General features: G+C 37.4%; 1 protein-coding gene across 1 annotated transcript in view; it reads left to right on the top strand.

The window, feature by feature from the left end:
* Window positions 1–258: 258 nt before the first annotated feature.
* oxr1a (oxidation resistance 1a) overlaps window positions 259–27,742 on the top strand; it is a 389,372-nt gene continuing 361,888 nt past the window's right edge. Inside the window, exon 1 of the mRNA XM_007242109.4 lies at window positions 259–344. The gene's annotated coding sequence lies outside the window, so the exon portion shown is untranslated. The remainder of the gene's footprint in view (window positions 345–27,742) is intronic.

The following is a 27,742-nucleotide window of genomic DNA, read 5'->3' as shown; positions in this document are numbered from 1 at the left end:
TCAGAGCTCTTCATTTTACGAGTCAGGTGTGTCTCCTGCTTCACAGCAACTTGGTCCAGTCTACCCCTGTATCTTTAGTCAGACTAGAAGACAGCATATAGTTTTTAAAACATGTTAAAATGTGAGTTTAAATTATTTGACAGGTAAACTGAGCTGCTGCTCCTTCTGAATGAAGGCTGAAAGTTGAGCCTGTGTTGTGTGGTATGATCCGGGTCCTCCCCCTGTCCTGTGGAGATGGTACAGTCTATCCTGAGAAGGTCAGATTACTCTGCAGCGAAAACACGCACGAGCTTCTGCAGAGCGGCAGAGAGACAGGCGCGCGCGGCGGAGATGACACTCTGAAAGTAAGTAATGGGGCTTGTTTTGTTAGTTAGTTTGTTTGTTTTGTGCGTGCATTTGTTTGTGTGCGTGCTCTGCTCCTCGCGCTCTGTCCCGTTTGTGATGCACGACGTAAGCCGGCTCCGTATCACCGGACACCGGAGGAAGCGCACATGAAACTCGAGAGCGCGCGCTGTGCTGGGACGGGACGGGTGTTTACAGAGCCTGTAGGGTCCCATCAACTTCGCAAACGATGCTGTAACTCGGGAAGGGGCTTGTTCAGGTGGGCTTCTCTGGTCCAGCCCACTGTCCCACCTCCTGATGGTGGAGAACTAAGGGTCACGGGTCACTCAAGGGTCAGTCAGACTGGTGAAGCTGGTAAAAGCATGGTTAAACTGGTGAAACTGGTTGACCAGTTTAGATTTTGATCAGTATAGTTATGATATTGTACGTTTAGTTTGAGTTTGATGGTTTAGCTGATCTGCTTGCATGACCAGCATAACAAAGTCGTTGACCAGCTTTAGTAAAGTGGTTGACCAAGGTGGCTGACCAGCATGGCCAGAGTCAAGCTGGTTGACCGGCATATTCACTCTGGATGATTAGTATGACCCAACTGACTGACCAGTACGACCAAGTTGGTTAACCAGTATGGGCAAGCTTAGCCAAGCTAGTTAACCAATATGAACCAGCAAAAGTCAAGCTGGTTGACTAGAATAACCAAGCTGGTTGACTAGTATGAATAGGCTTGACCAAACTGACCGACCAGTTTGACCAAGCTTGACTAAGTGGGTTAACAGTATGATCAATCTGCCTGACCAAGCTAGTTGATCGGCATAACCAAGCTGGTTGACTAGTATGACCAAAGTGATTGATCAGTATTAATAGGCTTGATCAAATTGGTTAACCAGTAAGACCAGGCTTAACCAATCTGGTTAACCAGCATAACCCTGCTGGTTGACTAGTATTAATAGGCTTGACCAAGCTGGTTGACCGGCATAACCAAGCTGGTTGACTAGTATGAATAGGCTTGACCAAGCTAGTTAACCAGTATGACCACACTGACTGACCATTATGACATTACATTACATTACATTACATTTGGCAGACGCTTTTGTCCAAAGCAACTTACAATAATGAAGTACAAAAGTAATAGGAATTAAGATAACCCATTTTTAGATAGGGCCTAAAGGAGGTCGAAGGGAAATAAAGGGATAGAGAAGTGAAGGAGGGGAAGAAGGAAATGGGGTTAAAAGTAGTTAGTGTGTTAGAGGTGTTAGGAGAGTAAGTGATCTTTGAAGAGCTCTGTCTTCAGGAGTCTCTTAAAGATAGTGAGAGATTCTCCTGATAACGAGAGACCATTGTGGTTAACCAGTATGAATAAGCTTGACCAAGTTAGTTAACAAGGATTACCAGCAAAAGTCAAGCTGTTTGACCATCATATTTTCACTCTGGATGACCAGTATGACCAAACTGACTGACCAGTATGACCAAAATGCCTGACCAGTATGACCAAGTTGGTTGAGTTAGAGATATCAGGTGGTACTGATGATCTCAGCAGAAAATGTTGCATTGGGTGTCTGAGGAAGAATAGACTGAATACATTTTATCTGAATCTGTAATGTATCTGTCACACTCACACACACACACACACACACACACACACACACACACACACACACACACACAATGGGATGATGTGATGTTAGCTGTGTATTTCTTTTTGTGGGATAGTCGAGTGTTTCTAAAACAAGCTGTTTTCCACTGTTCCACTGTTTTCCATCTTAAAATAGACCACAGTCCTCATTATTATGGTCTATTTTAAATGATTCAGTTGGCAACAGCGTGTTTTAAAGCTTGGTGATTAGTATTTAAGAAATGTTGTAATGGTATCAGCTAATCAGCTAATCAGAGTCAGTTTTGTCAGATACTTGGGATTTCTGCCAGTACTCAAGGTTTCAGCCCGTACAATGATATATACAATGATATATATGTTTTATAAATATATATGTTTGTGTGTGTGGAAAAAAGAGACTTCTTAAAGATAATTGTGGTTTTATTCTATGAACTACATACAACATTTCTCCCAAATTCCAAATAAAAATATTGTCATTTAGAGCATTTATTTGCAGAAAATGAGAAATGTCTGAAATAATAAAAAAGATGCAGAGCTTTCAGACCACAAACAATTAAAAAAAAGTTCATATTCATAAAGTTTTAATAACCCTAGATTTTAATCACAGTTTTCATGCATCTTGGCATGTTTTCCTCCGCCAGTCTTACACACTGCTTTTGGATAACTTTATGCCTTTACTCCTGGTGCAAAAATTCAAGCAGTTCAGCTTGGTTTGATGGCTTGTGATCATCCATCTTCCTCTTGATTATATTCTCTAGATTTTTAATTTGGTAAAATCAAAGAAACTCATAATTTTAAAATGGTCTCTTATTTTTTCCCCCAGAGCTGTGAATATATATTTGCCATGAAATATAATTATTAAAATCCTTCAGAGATATATATTTTTTGCATTGTTGTGTGACTCCAAATCCCATCTTTATTTTTTTTTTATAATAAATCCATAATATTTCACTTAACATACACACTTTAGTTGTCCCTGGGTTTTTACTGGGAACTGTTACCATAAAACACATTACCCCATCTTAAAAATCTGAAACATCCAAGTCACATCTACAACAGGAAGTGACATCAGCTAGTTCTTCTAAAGATCAGGAGAAGACCAAAATTAAGGTCCCTCATTTGTTTTTCTGTATATTTGATCTTATTGTAACTATAACTAAGAAGGTCAATCTCAACACTCATTCATGTTATCTATATTAATTCTTAGATCTTATTGGTTTATTTTTAAAATACAAATTTTGGGAAAATCACTAGAATGTGATAAGTGTCCTCATGCTATTAGAATAGCTGCCATTTAGCTATTTTTCATGTTTTTGCATATTCTATGCTAAAAACTCATTCCTTTTCATTTTAGTCCTGTTACTCAAAACTTAAAAAGTAACAAAAATTAGTGCTAGTAAAAGGAGTGAGTTCCAGTTACAGTGTTTTTTCATAAATATCAATTATTTAAAATGCAAGCAACCATTTCTTTAAAATAAAGACTTTCTTGTGAGAAAATCAAAGTGAACTTGCTTTTAAACATGCTTTTAAATATCACGATGTAAGTTTTGTAACCATCTTTGGTTTAATAACTGAAGCTGTGCTGCCTATGTTTGACCAGTACATGTTTGAATAGGTAAATACATGTGTTATTAGATTCAGAGTTGAAAAATTATTTTTTAACAAAATTGGAAAAGTTACAACAAGCAAATGGCGCCTATTCGGTGGAATGGCCCTTATAGTGCAATTAAACTGAGATATATAATAAGGCGGAGAGTGAGCTGAAGGAACTTGGCGGGTTCAGGTGTGAGGAGAACGGTAATATTAAAACTATGGTTGGGATTGTATGGGGCGCTGCGGGGGGCTCTGTGTTTGGCGCTGCGGGGGGCGCAGTGGTGCTTATATGGCCCAAGCCTCTCTGCTGGTGGCAATAGATTCAACCCGGTTTAAGAGAAAGAGCTCGCAAACCGAGGCTGTCGTTTAAAGTCTGTGGCAGTTAGTTTGCTCACTGTCGCAGAGTCGTCTGCGATGATCAAGTTAAATAATTAGTTTTTAATTTAATTTGTTTGAGTGCTTGGAATTAATTGTTTATTAAAAACTCTAAATATTATTATGGTCTAATAGGTGTTCTGTAAATAATATGCACATTATGTTAAATAAATAATAGTTAAAATATTGTATATAAATGTATGATTTGATGTAATGTGTCACGGCTTAACAAAACTGCTAAAACGTGGGAACTAGCAGTGCTAATCCGAGCATAGGCGTAGGAACCGGGGGGGAATATTAGAAACAGGTGGATTTGTCCCCCCCAAAAATGATATCAGTTCGCTCAGGTCAGCTGTACTATTAATGAGGAGACAGACCGGACCAATCACGAAGCCGGTTCAGGTATTAAGTCACGCCTCTCAGTAGAAACAGCCAATCAGCTTGCTGGTTTTGCGGCGCGCGGAGCAGAGGCAGTTTGCTGTTGGGGAAGCCCCGCCCCCTCGCTGTGAGATTTAGCAGCGGGATCGGGACGCAGCAGCTTCAGCAGATTTTAAAACAGATATGGATATACGGAGATTTTACTAAAAGAAAGGTAACGATAGGCTAACCACTTCAACTGTGATGATATGTTTCTGATAGCTGGTTAAAAATACACGTCTCTGAATCCGCACACAGTTTAAACCCACTGTGATTAATAAACTGCAGCTGTGTTAGTGTGTAAGCTTATCTGTGGAATTAGCTAGATTGGGAGTCAGGGTTAAAGGAAAAAAATAAACTATATATGTAATGTTTCCCTGTACCTGATCAGCTAATCACTTTAATTTTCAAACTGTTTATTAATTTAGGATTACAGGACTTACTGTGAGCTATAATGAACGAAAATTGATTTAACTAACTAGTTATCTAGAAGCTGGATGTAGATGATCGCCAGAATTTCGTACAGTACTTTAAGTTGGTAGTTTAAAGCAGTTACTTAACCCCGATCACTGCCCTAAACTAGTGTTTTCCACCTGATCAGCTAATAAACAGTCATTTACTGAGTTTACCTGTTAAAAACCTTTAGCCCCCTATGGAGCCTAAATTAATCATGTATATCCACCAGAGGAAGCTCTAGAATATGCAGAACAGTTTTAATATGCAGTAGAATATATAGGAACTGGGTTGAGAAACACTGCTGTAACGTGACTTCTGTTAATTTGTATTTCACAGTAAGACCACATATCCTGACGTTTATAAAAGTCTCTATGAAACGTAAAGTTACATTCTTTTACATAAAAGGACACCATCTTAAGAAGAGCTCTCAGTAGAAAAAAATAAAAGTGCAGGAGAAAATGTAAATATACAACAGAATTGACATGCCAATACATAATAATAATAATAGTAATAATAATAATAATAATAATAATAATAATAATAATAATAATAATAATAACAATAATAATAATCTGTTATATTATTTTAAATATTAGGTGATAACTGAAAATGTTTGTCATATGTACATAATTCAGACATTGCTTGCATAATTTTTAGTTGTATGTAATGTTTAGGTTGTAAAATCACCTTATAATAATAATTTACTTTTAATTAAAAGTAATTTCCACAAATGTTGTTCTAGGAAACAATTGGGTGGGTATTTTCTAGTTTTTATATATTGTTTGGTGCTTTTCTGGTTTTCTTTGTATATTTTGGTTTTTATTTTGTAAGTTGTTTGTGTTTTTCCTGACCCTGTCTTCTCCTCTGTGCTGCAGTAATACTGCATTTAAACTAACTACATACTGCTAACTAGCTGCATATTCTTAACTAGACACGCACTTCGATTAAATAACAATATTTGCATAGATGCATATACTGGAGCCATTCATTATATCTCGTTATATATTGACCATATAAAATATAAGGCATATATCGACGCCATATACTTCAGTATTTGTTAGAATATAAATAAAAGTACAGTAATGCTTGGACATATCATTTCTTTGCGGATAGTCAATATATTTCCAGATAGACTCGCCATTCCTGCAGTAAACATGTCACGTGACCATCCCATGCTACCGATCACACAGCGAGCAGAGCTGTGCAGAAGAACGCTATGACGTCATCCGCGCCAGCGTTCATAAAGGGTTCACGCGCTTGATCCGGAGCTTTGTATCCAGTAATACATAGTAATAACGTGATGCAGACAGAGCGTGAGCAGGTGGAGCCTGATCTGGTGCACCTTTACTACATTTTGAATGAGGTGCAGAGACGTCTCAACTGCGTGTATTTCGTTGGAATGGCCTCTATCTTTGGCGGGACATTATTCGTTTTGCCTTGCATCACGCAGTTAGGGTGCACTCTGTCGGGCTTTACAATAAGCAGTATGGTCGGCCTCGTCGTGGGTGCTTATTCGGCCATTTGCGCACTTCTGCTGGACTACTTAGTTGAACGCTTCATTAGATAAAAATACATAAAACTGCTTATATGTGATACTCACAGCTCCACATACTTAAACAATGGGTTACACGATAAGTACTTCATAAATAAAGTACAGGGTCAGATTTACAGGGGCAGATTTTCGTTAGTTTCGTAACCATTATCCAGACGCTGAATAGCTCATGCTAAAAGTAGTTTTAGAATATTTGGGACTATATTTTAATATGAATTATGCTCATTCATCAAATACATGTTAGCTCTATATTACTAAATAGTTATTGAGAAATTAATAAACAATTCCACATTGTAGAGATCATAACGTTCCAACGCTCGCGACGATGACGTCGTTGCCCTCTCCTGCTCTCCCTCATGCAAAGGAGTGCGCTCGGCGATGCAGGGAGAGAGTGGATTTCCCGCTCCCACCTTGCGCATAGCATATTAGCATATAGCCGCCATTTAGCTATTTTTCATGTTTTTGCTCATTCTGTGCTTAAAAACTCATTCCTGTTCATTTCAGTCCTGTTACGCAAAACATAAAAATTAACAGGAGTGAGCAGTAACAGGAATGAGTGTCAATAACAGGAGTGATTTTTTTGTCCTCAATATCAATTATTTGAACATGCAGTCAACCATTTCTTTAAAATAAAGACTTTCTTGAGAGAAAATCAAAGTGGACTTGCTTTTAAACAAGCGTTTTAAATGTCACATCAATCAACCTTTATTTTGACTCATTTTCAGTGTAGCTGAGCATCTACAAATACATGGATTGACATGACAAAGAAAATAATTTTAATAACTAAATTTAATTATATTAAAATAACAGTAAATAAAAGATAAAAATAAATAAAAATAGAATTAGAATAAAAACACAAATAGAATTAGAATAAAAATGATAATCATTATTATAATAAAATCAAAAGAGGATTAGAACAACACAAAATTGTTAAAATGAACTTAATACAATGCATACAATAAAACATACAAATAAATAACGAACTAAAAAAATAAAAGCAATAATAATAATAATAATAATTAAGGAAAATCTAAATAATTTAAAAAGCAACAGCACAAAACTATTAAATATTAAACTATTAAAACTATTTAAAATAATAAACAAACTAAGGAAATAAATACAAAGGAAATAAAGAAGTAAACGAAGAATTAAAATAAAAAAGTTAAGAATAAAAGGAAGGGGGGAAGGGGGATGCGGGGGCGCGCGCGGTGGCGCTTATATGGCCCAAGCCTCTTTGCTGGCTATAGATTCAACCCGGTTTAAGAGAAAAAGTTAACAAATCGAGGCTGTCGTTTAAAGTTTGTGGCAGTTTTTTTGCTCACTATCCTCGGCGATCTTCCGCTCTCTTCATTTTATTTAAATGTGTACATTAAGTTAAATCATTTGTTTGTAAAAAAAAAAAAAAAAAAAATAGTTATTTTTAGCACGGGATTCCAGTTGGCAATAAAAAAAATTCATTGTTTGAATTTACAATATAATACAAAAATACAATTTTTATTTTTATTTTATTTAAGCTAATATGAAATTGGTCTTTACAGGGTAATATTTACAGGGTCAGATTTACAGGGTCATATTTACAGGGTCAGATTTACAGGGTCAGATTTACAGGGTCAGATGTGTTTCTTCAGGTACAAAGTCTTTCCGAACAGCAGGAAGAAAAGATTTGTACCATTTACCCAGCTAAAATGTACATTCAGTATTGTGTATCACTAATAAACAATATATATTTTAATTATACATTTATCATTTAAAATCCTTCTTTTATTTCAAACTTCTCAACACATATTCAGTTGATGATAATGTTTCTAATCTAATCTAAAGTTTTATAATCTTTACTGGTATAAAAAAGCTTAATAGTTCAGTATAACTCAGTATAGTTCTGCATAATTGAGCATACTTCAGTAAAATTCTGTATAATTCACAAACGTTTTGTATAATTCAGTATAGTTCAGTATAATTTAGTAAAATTCAGTATAGTGTTGTATAATTAAAAAAAGTTCTGTATAATTCAAAAAAGTTCTGTATAATTCAATATAGTTCTGTATAATTTAGTATAGTTTAATATAGTTCAGTATAATTCAGTATAGATCTGTATAATTTAGTATATTTGAGTACAATTCAGTATAGTTCTGTATAATTCAGTATAGTTCAGTAAAATTCAGTAAAATTCACTATAGTTCAGTATAGTTCTGTATAATTCAGTATAGTTCAGTAAAATTCACCATAGTTCAGTATAGTTCTGTATAATTCAGTATAGTTCAGTATAGTTCAGTAAAATTCAGTAAAATTCACTATAGTTCAGTATAGTTCTGTATAATTCAGTATAGTTCACGTCGAAAGCTGTGAGAGGAGTATAAATACAGGCTAATACTAATTAGAAGAAAAAGAACAATAAGTTGGCTTTTCCAAGCAAACTTAACAATACAATAAATCGAATTAGAAATATATTGTCCCACCCTTTAGGGACGGTAGCCTGTATAGTGCAGCTCTAGTAACTTCTAACTTATTTAGAATTTTTAAAAGGGAGTTTTATACTGTAGATCCCATCAAAATTTCCCACCTGTGGTGACTCTGTATTTGATTGCTGCACAAACAAGGAAACGTGCACAGAATAAATACATGGATAATTTTATAAAGTAGGACAGCAATCAGCAGCACTGCACGAGGGGAACAGGCTCTGAGTTTAGCTTTAAACTGGTGAATAAAGCACTCACTCCAGTGGGCTGTACTCTTCAGTATGGCAGGGTTCAGTCAGGCAGAAGCGCTTATTGCTAAAAAGCACTTCACTGTCACTCATGTGAAGGTAAGACACGCTGGTCTGAGGTACAGAAAGTACTTCCCTGGCATTCTGGTCTGTCTGACTGTAGAGCTTTTATGTAAGAAGAACCCTTAAGCCGGGCTTTCAGACAGAGTTCTATATTAAAACCCTGAAAAATCAGAGTAGGGCTTGCATGTCTCTGCCTCTTTGACTTATGTTTTATTTGTTTCAAAATTCAGTTTGTTTCCTAATTTTTTAGGGGGAAATTTGTTGTTTTTTATCATTCATTCAAATTAACGGTATCAGTGTCTTGGCACTAACATCCCTGCAATTTCTAATATATTGATCCTAATAAACAGTGGTCTGGTAGGTGCTGATTGACATGAGTTTTTCTGACCACATCACGTCATTACATACTTGTCACGTGCACAGCCTCTAGAAGAGGATCTGGCATCTCTTGCTGGTTATTTAAGCAATTGTGGCAAACGGGACCATATTACAAACCAAAGACACTAAAAACTTTTAAAAGTTCTCTTCCACATGCTCTGGGCAGTTACACATTGCCAATGAAAGGTCTCTAAATCCCCACAGTTTATGGATTGTCACTTTAAGCTGATATACTAATTAATGTTTTAGCACATCAAAATTATTCTATAAACCAATGAATGAATTGATAAATTTTATCTTCATGTTTTAGTTTAAAAGTACTCATTCTTGCCAGAGAATTCCCAAATCCCTTAAACTTAGACTGTCGCATTAATAATGCATTCTGTGTGTTGAAAACTGGAGTAAAATAAATAATATAAGAAACTAGGGGGAGGACGGGGTACGTGAAACAACTGTAAAAGTTGGCTTGAAAAAGCCTTAAAAGCCAACTTAAAAATCTGCCTTTGGTAAATAGATCATGAAACAACATTTTTTTAAATTTTGTATAAAGCAAGAGGTAGTAGCAAGACATATTTTTAAATGCTTTATATCACTATTATACTTGAACAGATTGCAATGATAAATCTAAATTAATTTGATCTAAATCTCATGAAGCTACAAATAGTACATGTAGTCCTGTGTTACAGGGATTTCAATTGCTCTAGACTGCCCAATTACTGTTTATTACTGAATTTAACATTAACATTTCCCTACCTGTGTAACATGCCTCAAGATTTCACTAATCAGGTCATCAAACCTTCCATCTGAAATGTAATAAATTTGCTATGACAGCTACTGCTGACTGAACTGAGTTCTATCCAAATGCTAATTGTATAATGTACAGCCGTTTTATCCCAGTCTTTTGACGGATTAAGGTAAAAACATTTTTAATAGCATAATTTTATTATAAATGCTGGTGCAACAGTATTTAAATGTCTTTTTCTATTTTTGCAGTTTGTTTTGGGAATGATTGGTTTTGAAATAGGTGAGGTTTTGTTGTGCAGCCGCTGCTTTAACCTGCACACAGTCGTGCACACATCTGCACACTCATACATGTACACGTGCAGCACCAGTGCTATTATCAGCTTGGACACCAGTGAGTATAACAGCAACAGCAGCTCACCCCAGAGAGTTACGTAACACAGTAAATCCTCAGGCCTGAGGAGTGGATAGAGAATCCTCCCAGGTGAGACAGAGTGCTACTCACATTCATGCTTTACTGCTAATTCAGCCATGAAGAGACTCAAACCTGCATCACTTAAATCTGCAGAAATTATCCCAGAATTTTCAGAAATTTGGTTTAGCCTTGTCGCTACAATTATGCTACAATTTACGGACATAACCTGCACAATTTTTGCTGACTTCAGTACTGCCTGTTGTGTTAACTTAGTGATAAGGGCCCATTAATGTAAATAAACCGACATGTTAACTTTGTGTAAAAACTGTGTTTATATTTGATGTGTTTTATGTATTTAGAAAAGGTATGCATTTTACTTTACTTTACTTTTTCTAGTTTCAGTGTCTGTATTGAGTCTTTGTTTGCAGGTTACAAACTTAACATTAATACATTAAACAACATAAAAGTACCACTTTAAAATAAGACTGCCTTTATAAAGGGTTTATAACTGGTTTACAATAAGTTTATTAATGGTTACTAATTAGGTTGTAAATGCCTTAGAAATAGTTAATAATCAGTTATAACACATACGTAGACAGGACAACAGTATAGATGGCTGTGGGTTCACTATTTAGCCAACAACAGGTCATTGTTGCCCTTTCTATGTATGTGTTATAACCATAGACTGTATATAAAGATGGACGCCGTGTCGCCGTTCCCATTCATTCAATGAAAATGAAGCCAAAATCTTCCGCCATTTTGGCGATTCAGAGACCAGAGTCTGCACAGTAGAGACCAGAGGAGGGAGAAAGGCTGTGGAGAGACCGCCTACTCATTTGAATAAGCCCGCCCCTGAGGGCTGCCTCACGGTCACAGACTGCAGAGCGGGGCGGAGCGGAGCTGACGGTCTGTTATTGGTCCCGCCCATAAGCAGCCCTTTTACCATAACCACACCTTTTTTGAATAGAGCCGAATAAAGTTTTAAAAACCGAATTCTGTGGGAATATAAAAATTTGACAATATAAGCAGAGGTTACACTAGCTGCTGCATTTAAATAATGGAGGTAGAATTACAGTATATTAGAAAAAAACGTGATTGAAAGTTGTCTGTTTTGCCATTGAAACCTATGGGGATGGGTGGAGTTACACAGCTTTCTGAAACCGAACAGCAGGGGGCGCCCGACCTGTGGTGGCTTCACTTTTAAGAGACGATGCTCTGTCCAGCTATATACAGTCTATGGTTATAACTGGTTATTAATGGTTTTTAAGGCATTTACAACCTAATTAGTAACCACTAATAAACTAATTGTAAACCAGTTATAAACCCTTTATAAAGGTAGTCTTATTTTAAAGTGATACCAACATAAATACTCATTAAACACAAGCTTGTAAAAAAAATAAGTGAAAATATAATTTATTAATATCACCATACAATATCTTTACCCATGAACTACAGCTTTTTCTTTGCATTATTATCTTTAATTTGAGTTGCATATACTGCACATGTAGCATATATTTGTTTACTCTCAGGATTTTTGAAATTGAAAATCTGATCTGTTTAAATATCCTACTCTAGAACAGTTTTTAATGGTAACTGGATTCAGATGGTCTTAGTTGGTCATTGATGGTCAAGGTGGTCCTATAATTAACAATAGCTGGTTAACCATCTCTTGACCAGCATTATGTGCAGTATGTTGCATTTAGTTTTGCTCATGCATGATGATCATGCTTGTAGACCAACTAAACCATCAAACTCAAACATAAAATATACTCTATACTGATCAAGAGAGTGGCTGTGCTGTTTTTTTCAGCAGGGACATTTTGTAAGAATAACATTTATTGATGTTAACCACTATATTTTTACTGTTGAATTTATTTTCAAAATATTTTTAAAATATCAATATTACGATATATAATACTGTTTTAGTTTGTGATACATTACTGATACATGTCACCAAATATGTATAGATTTATTGAAACATCGGTGCTCTAATCTTATTAAGACAAGGCCCAAATGAAACCTACTACAGTTACTGCTTTATTACTCCACATGGTGGCGCTAATTAGATTAATAGAGAAACCTGCAGTGAAGAAAATTGGTTGTTAAATTGTATGAAACTGACACCAGTAAATGTATAATTCCTGGTATTTACTTATTTAGGAGTATTTTTTTTTTCTCTTCAGTAACACAGATGCTGGGAAGTATCGTAAAGAATATTGCAGAATGATAGTATTGTTATATCTGTCACGGATGTGGGAAAAAAAATGGACTTGCTTTTAAACATGCTTTTTAAATGTCATATGAGTTTTATTACAATATGCAGCTTAGTCACCTTGTAAAAAATGAAGTAGGGCTGCCTGGGATTGACCAGTACATGTTTTGAACAGTTTAATACATGTGCTATTAGATTCAGAGTCGAAAAAAGATTAAAAATATATATATATTTATATTTTTTTATAATTAAATTAAATAATTTGGAAGAGTTATAACAAGCAAATGGCACCCATTCAGTGGAATGGCCTACATACACAGTATTTCTCACAGGGGGTTCCGCAGATGTTTCTTCTGCACCTGTTAACTAGAGCTGGGCGATTAATCGATATTATTGATTTTTAATTCGAATTCGAATTTTCTCTGAGTTTTAATTTTCACCACCAACGCTCCCCTGTGGGCTCCTGTACTTCAGAGTGAGCTTAGCCCCTCACGCGTATTTTTAACCATTTCTTTATCATCTTTAGTTTGATTTTAGTAGGGAAAAAAAGAAATCGAAGATTTTTTTTGGTCCATATCGCCCAGCTCTACTGTTAAACTAAAGAAGACTGAATCCACATTTCTACAGGTTTTACAGCATCTGTTTCAGAGAATATTATTCAAATAACAATCATTTAAATTGGGGCCATCATTATAGTTGTTTGTTAGCATATATGTTGTTCTATCTTTAGTAGCCTTCTGTTCCTGCATGCCTGGCTAGCTTGCCTGTGGGTTTCTGGTTGTAATCTTAATGCACGCTTTTCATCAGTTTGCCTCTCTTGGGGAATTGCATGTGCTTCATACATAGCAAGCCTCAATGCATCCGTGCTTGTTTATTTTGTTGCTACTAGCGATACTGCGGACTACCTGTCAGTTGTTGTTATCTTCAGCACGTTTACGTCCTCGGTAACCTTGCTTGGTGAACTTCTGGCTGTCCTGGGGCAGCCTCAGAGTTTACTCAGCCTCATCCTGTCCTGACTGAGGCATTACAGCCAGTTTCCCAGAAGTGAACCTTGAAGAACTCTTTAATTTGGTTTGTCTCACCAGCAGCTTGTAGTGCAGTCATCCTGCAGCACACAGTATGGTGTGTGTGTGTGTGTTCGCTGGTGGCTGGTTGAAAAGGCCACTGAGCAGTGGAGGCTTTTACTTTCACGTTGTAAATGGAAAGACAGCGTTGTCTGGGGATTAACAAGGGATTTGCTCCGCTAAGCTCCAGTAACCCAACCCATTGACCCTACTGGGGTCATCGCCTCCTAACTCCTAATAGGCCTGTCGGGAAGATGCATTTAAGTGTGGACTTAAATACGTTTATTTATAGCTGTCCAGGCCATAGATGTGTTTGTCATATAGGTCTATCTCTGTAAAATCTAACTTTCCCAGAAATTAAGCCGGGGTTGAACTGTCAGGTGAAACAAACCCTATTTGTGGTCATTTTATCATTGTTATCGGCTATGTTTTAGTATCGACTGATTTGCAGCCAAAATACACGATTGGCAGTCAGACGATATTTCTCTAATCTTGTGATTAGAGCAGTAAAGATTACAGCATCTCTGCGTGAACCTCTTTGAGAAGCACCTCGGTCACAGGAAGCTGAAGTTCCTCAGTCAGCCACTGGATGGAACTCATAAACTCATAGACACTCATTAACAGCCAGTGTTTTTTTATTGCTATTGTCTATGTTTCCTGATTTCTGAGTCAATCTCACCAGGAGTGCAACAACATACTTATTGAGGTGTATGCAAACATACTATTGTTGCCTCCAACAGCAGTTAAATGTACTTATTGGTTTTTACTTTAATATGTATAGTATGAGTGCGTAAAGTTCTTAAAGTTCACAGTTTTATGGAGAGTTATAGCAGTAGTGCAGGTATGAGGTGTGTAGTGAATGCCCGTTTAAAACCCTGGCCTTCAACTTCGAGACCATGTATGTGTATATAGTATGTAATGTCCAGGCTAAATAAAGCTATTAAGTACAATTTATTATTTTTAGCATAATGAAATTAGAAGAAATGTTATGCGACTGTTTTACCATTATTACAGCTTTTATTCTTTTCAGGAAAATCACATTCAGGTCAGGCCGTCGCGAACACATTTAATGATGTTGACGTCTGGTTTCTGGGGAGTAAAGTTTATTGTTCTGAGAACAGCAGCAGCTTTAGCAGTTTGATTTGATCAAATGTTCTTGTTTATCTTTTTGCATTTCACAGTAAGAGCTCCTTGAAAAGCTCTACATCCTTTCAGACTCACAGTGTAGAGATGTCTTCTTGCAGTGAATAGGTAGAAACACTGGTGGATGTTTTTTTTTATATGAAGTAAAAGAGAAGCTTTGTTTTCTCATTTCTCTCTAAGATAAAAAACTTGAAAAACTTGTTTATCTGACGAAGACAGGTTTGGTGGCCGACCATATTTTGCACAATTGTCCCAGTTTTATTAACTTTTAATCAGTTTTCGAAACTTACGCACCAAACAGTGTTGCAATTTGTAGGGGATGCTTCTGGGAAAGCATTGCTGTGTGTGGGTGAGCATTATCCTGCTGAAAAATGAGAGGCAACACCAGTACATCCTGCACATACCCGTGAGTCTTTAGTGCCCCTTATATCACTACTAGGGGTGACAGACTGTAAACTCGTATGTAATCTCGTTAATACCTGCACTAATACCTGCACTGCAAGAGAAGGCAATGGTGGCTGGCTGACAGAAAGCCTAAAACACTGGCAACTCAATGAAATGACCATCCTTGGTAAATGACTTGCTGTCAGTTTGGAAATTGGGTAAAATATCTAGCAGTCAAAGATCTCTCATCAAGAGGTACACTATCCAAAATATGTCTTTGAGACCCTTTTTGAAAGGGCAGCAGGGGAAGCATTTTGTGCCATGAGTATGATATTATGTGGGTTACATGACATTCAATTGGTTGGTTGGGTCTTCTTAACACCACTGACATGGTCCTAGTGATTTACTGAGCTTCTTTTGCCTTGGCAAGAGAAAAGAGTTTAAATACAGATCCAGGCTGTTAATTGCCTGATACTCTTTCATTATATTAGCTGAGGAATGGAGGCTTTAGCACACTGGATCACTGCAACATCAGAGGCTACTGTAACACAGCAGGTTTGTTAGCCATTGATTTACCTTCATGCCTGAGCAGACTGTCCCCTGTCCCCTGTTGATCAGGCTGTGTATATGCATTTGCACATATTTATTATGTTCACAAGCTTTTGTATATGGAGTGTATTAAAAGCTTGATACAGTTCGGGAAAAAGCAGGTTATGATATAGTTTCAGCTCAGTAAGGTTTACTTATATATCTATATGTGTAATGTAGTGCTGGGCGGTATGACCAAAAATCACAGTATATCACAGTATTTTTCCAGATTCTGTATTTTAAACGGAGGTGGAAAACGTACTGAAAATTTTTAATTAAGTAAAAGTAACTTTACTTTGATAACATTCTACTCAAGTAAAAGTAAAAGTACCCATCTAAAAATCTACTCGAGTAAAAGTAATTGAAAATGCACTTTGAGTAAAAGTTAAATAATTACTTTTATTTATTTGATGTAAAAAGGTACAAATCATAAAATAAATAATTATAAAATTTCAGGCAGTATGTGTTCAGACCACCCTATAAAACATTTTCAAGAACAAGTGGCATAGGTTTCTATGATCCATTTTTTTCTTTACTGTTAAAAACTTATGGTCATATAGGTGACTATAAACAGTAATTTTATAGTTTTACAGTTCATTATTATTTTTTAGCTTGCCATTGCTATGCTTTAACTGCTATTTACATGTTTTTTTTAACATTCAAGCAGATTGTTTAACGTTTCCAATAAAAAAAATTAAGGAATTATCATTAAAAACATGAAAACAAAAACTGTTGGTCGGCGCATGTGCAGTGCCGTAAAGATGCTACCCATCGATATGTGCTTAACTCGACAGAACACGACAGTCTCTCCCGCTAACCGTAATAAACACTGCTGGGAGAAGTTCAGCTGCGCTGCCATGGAGAACAAAACTAATTTTTTTTCCAGCATTTTTTTTTTTACTCAATAACAGGGAGTTTTCCAATGTATAAAAGTAAATTACTTGTATCAAAATGTATTTGAGTAAAAGTAAAATGACAAATAAAACAAATAAAGTTAACAAATAAAATGAGTTCAGTGTGCATTCATTTTTTTATGTTTTAGGGTGTTTATCTCTTGTGCTGAATAAATTACACTCAGGACTGATTCTGGGCTAGTCTGGGGGACAAGAAGAACGTTTAGTAATTCCTCTAACTTCAGCTACTGCAGTTAGCTTGTTATGCTAACTGGCTAGCATCATCTAGCGAGCTGTATGCTTCTTTGACGGCACTCTACACTTCTACACAGTGCTCCACAGCGCCTCAAGCGGTATGGCGGTATGAGAAAAATGCATACTGGTTCTAAATTTCCCTGCCTAATCTTATGTAAGAGTGCTGAGTTTGTGTTGATGCCTGATTAAAAGCTGGTTCTGCTCTAATAAGCCTTAGCAAGTGCTGTTAATGAACCTTTTGGCTAGGTTGTTTCTGTCAAAACATATTCACTAATCTTACAATTCAACCACCCAAACACTACCCCAAAATTACCCAGCACTCTGTAAATTACCAATAAAAAAACAATCCGACAGGCTTAACCCAACATTTACATTAATAAACCCAAACCCAGCAGAGTGTTCTATTGACTCTTATTTTCGTCCTATAGAAATAATGAATGTAAAAGTCAATGTGCTTGAGAATTTTACTGAAATGCAACTAGCGTTGTGTTGTATTCTCAACAGCGCAGCATATGAAATTAAGCCTTGGAACAAAGTCGTGCTAGAGAACAACGCCCCAAGAAGCATTTGTCTCTGTCAACAAAATATCATTTGGTGGAATGAGTCAGCGGAACGAGTCCTAACCCCTGTCTCTTTGCGTTTCAGTCCGGCTGATAGTGTCCTGTGTTGCCAGGCCAGGAGCTCGGTCAGAGCTATAGGCATTTTCCTGCTGTTCTGCTGACTCCGTCCCTTTAGACCACAGAGCTCCAACTGCAGCCGCTGCCTGGTTAATTATGAGCCATGATTCAGCTTAACTTACTTTATATTACAAGTATATCAGCAATTCAAAATTACAGCATTACTGCATTACTGTGATAACTGATGTAAAAAGCTGAGTATGTTGTAGGTATCGTTGAGAACAAGAAGGATCAGTTAGTAGCACTTTACAATAAGGGTACATTAATAAACAGTACGTACAACAGAATGTCAGACTAATTATGTATTGATACTAGTTAAGACATTATGAACCATTACAATACATTTCATATTCAGTTATTACTTACAGTAATAATAAGTACATTTTTCACTTACAGTCAAGACCAAGTGTTTTTAGTAGTCGAGTCGAGTCAAGATTAAGATAAAAAAAAACATTAAATTACTTTCTTTATTTATCAAAATTACGCTTAATCTGTGTCCCTTCTAAAACGTAATCAGAAGTCACCACATGAAGTCAACTGAATCAAATTCTATTCATTTTTATTATAAAATGTAAAAAAAAAAAAACAGTCACAATTTGCCCTCAAACAGCTCATCACTAAGGTTAGCTAGCTTGTCGCTAAGGTTAGCTAACTCGTTACTAACGGCAGTTCTCTCCCCTGTAATATTAGTATTTTAGCTAGCTCATCACTAAGATTAGCTAGCTTGTTGCTAAGGTTAGCTAGTTCATTGCTAGCTTTAGTTATCTTCCCAGTAACATTAGTGTGTTAGGTAGCTTGTTGCTAAGATTAGCTAGCTTGTTACTAAGGTTAGCTAGCTTGTTGCTAATGTAAGCTAGCTGGTCGCTAACATCTGTGCTCTCCCCGATAACATGGTGGTAACATGGTGGCCTTATACAGTTATCATACAGTGTATTTGGCAGTACTTGGTATCTTTAAATATGCTGTATGTTTAGTTATTTGCTTCCAGTTCTTGTTCAGTTCTTTGGTCGTCTTTCTCTTTTTTTAACTGGCCTTTCCACACGTCTAAACCCAACGGGCAAAACTTTTTGGCTTGGAAAACAAATACACATTTGCCCACACAATGACCGACTAGGCTAAGACCAGTTAACCCTCACCACACACACAATAATCCACTACTGCTGATTGGTATGCATTCAAATGATTGCTCAGCTGGGATTTCAGTCTTAAAATGCAAGAAAATACTGGAGGATTTTGGCAAAAGAAGAAGCATTGGTCATGCAGCCTCAGGGCGAATAACAGTGTTTTTTTTTTTCCTGTCTCGTATCCTGGAGTTGTGGAGAATGATGTTAATTAATTGGGAGCAAACAATAAGAGAAACGTCGGCGGTCTCTCTGAGACAGGAAAAAACAGTTGTTTATTTGAACGCTCCGGTGGGCAAAGCCGGTGATCCGTGCAGTAGAACAAGAACCATGAGTGCTCTCTGAACCTCAATGATTGAATTAGGTCCAATTTTCTGCATTTTGTCCTGGGATATCTCAAGGAAAGTTTTGTTTCAATTTACTTACAGTTTACTCCAACTTTCTTTTTGCTGTCCTGCTACTTATGCTTTTTCCCATGGCCAATGAAAGCTAAATTATTTGCTATATATCACCAGTCACAATCATTACCACCCACTGTGGGTGGTAAGGCCTTCTATGGCATACTGTATTCCCAGTACAAACTTCAGACTTAAAATATCGCACATCCATTTGGCCCTCATAATCAGACCCACTCATGTCACCTAACCATAAGCATTCTGGCCAGTGTTCAGCCTCACTCACAAGATATCACCTCACAACTTATACAAGTGTAAGAGAAAGTTTAGGTCAGATAAAGGTCACATAAAAAGTTAATGTGACCAGCATACACAAGTGACATTTGTAAGGAAATTTGAGTTGGGCCACTTTAGTTGCTGTATGCACATAGTGCGAAGATGAAGCCTTTGAGAAGACAAAGACTGTGACAGCTAGATCACTGTCTGAGAGCATCTCCAAAACATCAGGCAGGTCTTGCTGGTAAGCAATCGTCAGTACCTACCAAAAACGGTCCAAGAAAGAACAACTGTTAAACAGCACATAAAGGATTATTAATGGAGGCCCACCTCACAACTTATAGCTAACTCTTACTTACGTAGTGGTGCCAGATACCACAGATAACACCTTGTGAAGTCCATGCCTTGATGGGACATTAAACTATAATTACATAATCATGTGCATTAGAATCGTAGACTGTATATAATATAAACAGCGCAACAGGGGTTGAAAAGTGAAGCCACTAACGTCTTTTACGCCCTCTGGTGGCTGGCTCCAGTACAACTTTTAACCCAGACTATTTCCATTCAACTGAATGAGAGATGGCGGAATATTTAATCTAAAATTACACATCCAGGAATTTTTTTGAAAGTTGGGTTCTGTACATGCAAGTACTGCAAGCCCCCCTCCTGTGTTAACAAACCCCAGTGTTTTTATTTTCAGTTAATATGTTTTATAGGAGTTATTCCATGATATTTTCCGTGATATTTCAAATAGATTATGGAGAATTGCTGTGAGGATTATATTGCATTCAGTGACAAGAAGTTACTTGGGTCACAAGGAAGAATAATCACCACCCTATCTGACCTCGTCTCCAAAATTCCCAACTCCCCACCACATCCCAAAAGTCCTGGATGGAGCACCAGTTCCACTGCTCTACAGCTCAATGCAGGAGGGCTTAGACATGGTCCATATGGTTCTATTTTATTGGCTGTACTTCTCCACAGGAACTAAACAACAAACATGTGTGTTTGTGTGCATTTGCACATCTGTTTTAGCAATGGTTTTAAAGTAGCTAAATGTGTTAATTTGAATAGGCGTCCACGTATAGTGTACATCTCTCTTTCCTTTGAGAATCTTTTCCATTCGATTTTGGAACATGACCGGAACATCGGATTTGCTTTCATTCAGGAGCAAGAACTTGGGTGAATGGCTCTGTGTTCAGCTTCATGTTAAATGTGTTGATGTCAGAAAGCAAAAATTGTTTTCAAATAAACTTTTATTTCAAAAATGTGCCAAAATCTGCACCCCTGTCAGGAAAAGTACCACCTCTTGGGAGAGGCTGCAGGTGACGTTTCTTTTCCCTTATTTCTTACAACTCAGCAAAGCTTAGAACAATATCTTGGGTATTTCCATTTTCTAAGTAAAGTTAAACCCAGAAAACAGGAAAAGAGGGGGTGCTTTTCCTGGTGGGGGTGCTGAATTCGACACAATACTGGCTTTACATGCGAGGTCAGTGATGATTGGTCAGCATATTTGGTGCATATTGGTTCATAAACCAGCATGATATACATTTACTATAACAGACACATCACACCAGGGGTCCTTTTCATCCAACCAAACCTGGCAAATCTCAGTTGAATAGAAACATTCACTGTGAGCTGATGGAAAAACGGCTGACCTTAGAAAGTTCAAACCAAACCCAAACCATAATTTAGTTCCTGTGCTTCTCGCTTCAGCATTTCAGACCACTTTATTAATCCAGCCTGTTGTCAATCATAAATCAAATCTCAATTCAGTTACCAGGCAGTAAACCGGAGTGTCACGACGCTGCGGCTCGCTACAAAGCAGGTTATATTGGGGCTTCTTCTGATTCTCCTGGCAGCCGTACATGCTACGTTTTACAGTATTGGCAGGCAACCTACTTTTTACTGAGTTGGAACGTGAGCCGCGTAAGCAATCGCATCGGCTCTCCAGCTTCTGTTCATTCGTCATGCTCTCTGTGACTCATAAGCATCTCTCTGTTTATTACTGTAGGCCGCCTCCCCAATGCATCCCAGCCTGGAGGGTTCCATTAAAATTACCATTAAAGCTTTTCTGTCATTTAAAAGGAAACTCAACCTCTTTTTCAATCTCTTTTAGTGGAGACTTCACAGGGACTGAAGTATTTATGTCAACAACAAAAAGAAAATCCTATTTATATATATATTTTTTGCCTTCGTGCACTTGACTCCATGCTGGTTATATTGACTGTTCTATTTAAAAACAGGTTGTGCAAAGATAAACTATGCCATTTCCAGCTGGGTACATGAATGTAGAGACACTGCTGGGCTGTGACGGGCTGTGCTGTACATTTTAAGGACACATTTTTTTAGGAGTTTGGAAAACGACAATACAATAAACCTTTAGAGTACATGTTTTTTCCTGAAACTGTTCAGATTAAATGAGATAATACTGTATTTGAAACTTAAACTGAAACTAAAGTTTCTTAAAATTTAAATTTTTTGATGCAGGAACTTTATAAAATAATTTTTTTGCTGAAATGAATACTTGAATATTTGAAACTAAAATGCAAACTTTCCAAAATGTAAACTTTCTGAAACAGAAACTTACTAAAAATGTAAACTTTCTGAAATGGTTGCCTAAACAAAAACATTCTGAAACTGAAAAAAAAATCTTTATATATTTATTATATATTTTATAATGGTCCATTTACGCTCAACTTTAAAAAGGCGATGGACACAATTGGAGGTTTCTGTCCATACTCAGCATTAATTTTGTTTGTATTTGGGCACCTTTTCTCCTGAAAACTGTTTATTCGGGTGAGTAAAGCTCTTTTGTTTATTCACAGTAAGCTTAGATTTGCAGACTTGCGGCTAATGCCACCGGACAGCGCTGCACTGAGGAACCCTGAGTGTTCCAGTAAGCCTGGGTGATATTAGCTAGCGGTTCGTCCTATGTAGCTTGTTTTAACACGGTAAACATGCAGACTACAGTCTGATATACTCGTCCCTGAACAGCAAAAGAGCTAGCACGGTTAGCAGGTAATGTTAATGCTGCTCTAGCAGTGCTAGCCGGGGTTAGCAGCAGACTACAGGCTGATAATTCTCACCTCTGAGTGGCGAAAGGAAAGGAAAGTGGCTTTACTGCTCCTTACAACCTGACTGGTACACCAGATTTTAAGGCGCACTGATGATTTTTGATAAAAATAATGGATTTTAAGTGCGTGTTTGTTGTTGTCAGAAACTTTTAACAAAGTTTTGAAGATGTCAACTCGTGTTTTCTATGTTGGAAAAGGTTCAGATTTTGGCATTTGGTGGCACTTGTTTACATTTGGTCTCTGAGATTTTTTTTTGAGATCTAGTATATTACAATAATTTCTATATCACAAATCCAAAACTTCCTTAAATAAAATCTTTAAACACAAACTTATAAAAAATTGATATTTTCTGAAACAGACACTCTCTAAAATGGAAAGTTTTACAGCTATTTATACATTTTTGTAGTAAGAACATAGACTGTATATAGCTGGACAGAGCATTGTCTCTTAAAAGTGAAGCCACCACAGGTCGGGCGCCCCCTGCTGTTCGGCTGCAGAAAGCTGTGTAACTCCACCCATCCCCTTAGGTTTCAATGGCAAAACAGACAACTTTCAATCACGTTTTTTTTCCAATATACTGTAATTCTACCTCCATTATTTAAATGCAACAGCTAGTGTAACCTCTGCTTATATTGTCAAATTTTTATATCCCCACAGAATTCGGTTTTTAAAACTTTATTCGGCTCTATTCAAAAAAGGTGTGCTTATGGTAAAAGGGCTGCTTATGGGCGGGACCAATAACAGACCGTCAGCTCCGCTCCGCCCCGCTCTGCAGTCTGTGACCACGAGGCAGCCCTCAGGGGCGGGGTTATTCAAATGAGTAGGCGGTCTCTCCACAGCCTTTCTCCCTCCTCTGGTCTCTACTGCGCAGACTCTGGTCTCTGAATCGCCAAAATGGCGGAAGATTTTGGCTTCATTTTCATTGGATGAATGGGAACGGCGACACGACGTCCATCTTTATATACAGTCTATGAGTAAGAACATTATCACACCCTTCTCGTCTCCACTGTTGCCATGTTTGTTGTTTCAGAAGGTTTTGACTCTGCATTGCCCTCTAGAGGATGTACTGCTTAATGTATATGCTAACATAAAGGATGCATAGATAGAAGTCTTCAGTGAAGGCTACAATGTTTGAAACAGATGTATTCATATTTATTTATTTGTAAAAAAATTTTTTTCCTGTTTAAAGACTCCAAATATCACCTCATACTCAATAATATCGCCAACAATTTTGAATATCATGAACGATATTAAACCCTGAAATATTGTGCCATATCACCACCCCTATTTATTACATCAGGGTAATACTTTTTTGCTGTTTTTAGCAAAATAATAATTTACACTGTTCTCATTTCCCATTATATATCCACTATATCTACCAGTATAATTTATTTTACTTTATTCCTGGATATATGGAGATATTTGCATATGTAGTGCATTATTAGTATCATGACATTCTGGATAATTTTAATTGTAATAAAACTCTTGTATTTTTTTAAGGGGTGTGCCATATCATATTGATGCAATACTTAAATGTAAATGTAATGTTTTTGCAGTAGTGTATTCTTGATTTTTTTTTTTTAATTCAGTGTTTTGTCTTATTGTCAAAAGTGTCGTTGTTGCGAAAAAAAACAAGAAATATTGTGATATTATTTTAGGGCCATATCGCCCACCCCTACTCCAAATACTCCCTTATCTGCATGAGGAACATGCAGAACAGTACATCATTCTCTGTAATGTGAATCTGGGACAAGTTAAAGCCTAACACCCAGGTGGTGAACAGATTTTTGCATCCATTTATATAAACCTTTCACAAGTCTAGCTCTTTCTTCAAGCCCGGTCAGACCTTCAGCTAAGCAACCTTTAGGCCAGACACGGCATTGTTCAAACGTTAAATCCTGCTTTAACGCTCCGCTTTGTAGCGTCTTCCTCCGTGGATCCAGGCCTCTGTCTGCCTCCCTTTTATCAGAGCTTTCTCATCCCGTGTTTATTGATCATGTGGCGGAAACCGAGCGCCAAGGCTCGCCGAGAAACGCTACAGAGAGAGAGAGAAAGAGAGTGAGAGAGAGATGCCCGGAGGTGCCAACTGTGTTCACACTGCTGAATACAAACAGGGGAAGAGTTCAAGAGGGCTATTTACACATCTGCAGTAACTGAAGAGGAATCTCCATAATCGCTCTGAGTCTGCGGCTAATGCTGCGCTAATCGGCAGGAGTGCGGCCTGTGCCGGCTGAGAGAGAGGGAGGAGAGAGGAGGAGAGGAGAGGAGGGGTAGATGGAGAAATGGAGAGCTGAACAACAATCCTGCAGAAAGTCATCATCACCATCAGACTGAGAGAAAGAGAGAGAGAGAGAGAGAGAGAGAGAGAAAGAGAGAAAGAGAGAGCTGTAGATGACTCATACCAGCACAGTCATTCCAGATATGATTAAAACGCAGTCACAACTCACTGCTGAGACCAGAAAAAGACAGGCAGGACATTACCCTCATTTCACCAAACGAGTTGATAACACTTTATAATTGATTTTCTTTTGTACATTTTTTAAGGGGCGAGTAAAAAAGTAAGTCAATAGTTACTTTTACTGGTAACGAGTTACTTTTATAGTGGAGTAACTCCGTTAGTAACTCAGTTACTTTTTTGGAGAAGTAACTAGTAAATATAACTAATTACTTTTTCAAAGTAACCTGCCCAACACTGGTTGACAATGAGCAAGTTTCCCGACGCACAACGAGCAGGCTTATTCTATTTGTGTGAATAACATAAAATGTTTAAAATTAATACAGACATGTAGAAAAAAAATGAAGACAAGCTGTAACCTAGATATAAATAATAATAATATCTTAATAATAATAGAATAATAATAGAATAATAATAAATAATAGAATAATATGCCAATTAGGCATATTTGTAGCAGTAGGGTATTTTAATTTTCATCCCTGACGCTAATTCATATAAGTTATATACCTGATTTGATCATTTTCATTTTCATTAAACCGGGCAAATGTTTATCAATTGGGTATCACTTTAAAATAAGACTACCTTTATAAAGGGTTTATAAATGGTTTACAATTAGTTTATTAATGATTTAATAAACTATAAGGTTGTAATTGCCTTAAAAATCCTTAACAGTTATATCAGTTATAACACATAATTAGAAAGGGCAACAATATAAATTGCTGTGGGTTCACTATTTATCAAACAACAGGTCTAAACAACTCTTTAGCTCTGTGAGTCCAAATAATGTAAGAATCAGTAATACTAACTAGTGTGTATGTAGCTTCTTGTTTTTACATTCACGGTCTGTCTTACTGTATCAACTCCACTCATCATGTAGGAGCACTTTGTTGTTCAATAATTACAGATTGTTTTTTTATTTTGGCGAGTGTCTATTAGAGTGCATGCACAGTGTTTAAAAACTGCAGCAGCACTGCTGTCTCTGATCCACTCATACCCCCATCACAACACACACTAACACCTCATCCTGTGGGGTCCTGATCATTGAAGAACATGGTTAAAGGAGCATGCTTATATAGTATACAGAGACACAGAGTGTCACAAAGTGTTTCTATATATGATTAGTGGAGCTGGGGAGGAGAATAGAGCTGAAAGTTTATTCTTGTAATCTGTAGGTTTAATGTGTGTTTATAGATGCTGGAAGTTGTCAGGTATTTGGAGGTAGAGCTCCTCCTGAGCTTCTGTTTTTGTTGTGTGTTTTTCGTCGGGTCCTGCCGTCATGTGGAGCTGCTCTTCTGAGCATCAGCTGTGTCCATGCTAATTGTGTTTGTCGGGGGGCTTGGTGTGTGCCAAGACAATTAAACTCATACACAAGACAGCCTTAACCTCTCTCTACCCCTCTCTCTCTCTCTCTCTCTCTCTCTCTCTCTCTCTCTCTCTCTTCCACCTCTCTGTCTCTCTCTCTCTCTCTCGTCCTCTCCCTCTCCTACTCCCTCTACCTATCTTTCTCTCCCTCTCTCTTGCTCCATCTTTTATTCTCTCTCTCTCTCTTACTCCCTCTGCATCTCTCTCTCTCTCGTCCTCTCCCTCTCCTACTCCCGCTACCTATCTTTCTCTCCCTCTCTCTTGCTCCATCTTTTACTCTCTCTCTCTCTCTTACTCCCTCTGCATCTCTCTCTCTCTCGTCCTCTCCCTCTCCTACTCCCTCTACCTATCTTTCTCTCCCTCTCTCTTGCTCCATCTTTTACTCTCTCTCTGTCTTACTCCATCTGCCTCTCTCTCTCTACCACTCTCTCTCTCTCACACGCTCTCCCCCTCTCTTTCTCCCTCTGTATATCTTTCTACCATTCTCTCGCTCTCTCTCTCACTCTCTCTCTCCCTCTCTCTCTCTTACTCCCTTTGCTTTTTCTCTCTCTACCTCTTTCTCTCTCTCTCCTCTCTCCTTCTCTCTTAAACCCTCCGTATATCTCTTTCTACCATCCTCTCTCTCTTCCTCTCTCTCCCACTCTCACTCTAACTCCCTCTACCTATCTCTCTCTCACTTCCTCTCTCCCTCTCTAACTCCCTCTCTTACTCTTTCTCTCTCTCTTTCTCCCTTTCTCTTTCTCTTACTTTGTCTGCCTATCTCTTTCTCTACCATCCTCTCTCACTCTCTCTCGCTGTTCCTCTCACTCCCTCTTTTACTCCCTCTGCCTGTCTCTCTTTCTACCACCCTCTCTCTCTCTTTCTCTCTTCCTCTCTCACTCCCTCTCTCACTACCTCTCTCTCTTCTTTTCTCACTCCCTCTTTTACTTTCTCTCTACCTTTCTCTCTCTTACTCTGTCTGTCTATCTTTCTTTCTCTAGCAAACTCTCACTCCTCTCTCTCTTTCTCTCTCTCTCTCTGTCTCTTCCATTCTCTTCCTTTCTTTCTTTCTTTCTTTCTTTCTTTCTCTCTAAATGATGTATAGAAGTTTAAATACCTGTTTACCCTTCTTCATGTTTTGTCTATTCTCGTGAGATTTCCTTTCTTTTCTATGTACAACTGCGTTCCTAAACCAGAATGCAGTGATTTCAGA

The sequence above is a fragment of the Astyanax mexicanus genome, chromosome 1, assembly GCF_023375975.1.
Source record: "Astyanax mexicanus isolate ESR-SI-001 chromosome 1, AstMex3_surface, whole genome shotgun sequence".
Classification (NCBI taxonomy): Eukaryota; Metazoa; Chordata; class Actinopteri; order Characiformes; family Acestrorhamphidae; genus Astyanax; species Astyanax mexicanus.
This window is presented reverse-complemented; position numbering and strand designations above follow the sequence as displayed.